Below are 761 nucleotides of genomic sequence, written 5' to 3'. Positions count from 1 at the left end.
AGATTCTCTTTGGGGTTCAGGTCAGGTGGGTTGACTCAGTTATATCCCGGTCGGCTTCTGAACTCTATATCTCTGTATCTATGAAATCTGTCTCTGTTGTGCACACAGGCTGCCCCCCTACAGAGCCGGGCTGACAGGAAGGGGAGAACTTTAACCCCGGTCTCCCCAGCCGACTCGGAGTACAGCAGCCAGCCATGGATGACAGCTCCTCGCTCGGAAAAGTCAGCAGCTCTACAGAGTCCGTGGCCACCGTCACCAGCGAGGAGTTCGTTCTGGTCCAGTCCAGTGCTGCCGGGTCACCTCAGGGCTCAGGGGGGAAACCAAAACTCAAGGTCAGAACAACAAACAACCGGACTGTGTGGCTTTTAATTTAGAGTATTTATATTCATCCCTGGACTGTATTATTATAATCATTATTTTAAAAACATTCATTTATATTATTTATGTCTTAATCTTTTTTTACTTGAACTGTTATTTTATTTTACTTTGTTCCCTTTATTATTTTATTGATTTTACTGAATTTATTTTGTTTTAATTTTAAGTATTTTTATGATCTTCTTTATTCTTTTATAATTTTACCCGTTTCTATCTCTCTGTTCTTTTCTGATGCACTTTTGGCCCAAGCACCGACACACTTTCTGTCTTTCTTTCTTTCTTTCTTTCTTTCTTTCTTTCTTTCTTTCTGTCTTTCTTTCTTTATTTGTTTCTTTCTTTCTTTCTTTCTTTTCTTTCTTTCTTTCTTCTGGTCTTTCTTTCATTCT

Source organism: Notolabrus celidotus, chromosome 2 (assembly GCF_009762535.1).
Source record: "Notolabrus celidotus isolate fNotCel1 chromosome 2, fNotCel1.pri, whole genome shotgun sequence".
Taxonomy (NCBI): Eukaryota; Metazoa; Chordata; class Actinopteri; order Labriformes; family Labridae; genus Notolabrus; species Notolabrus celidotus.
The sequence above is the reverse complement of the archived record's forward strand: the minus strand, read 5'-3'. Positions refer to the sequence as shown.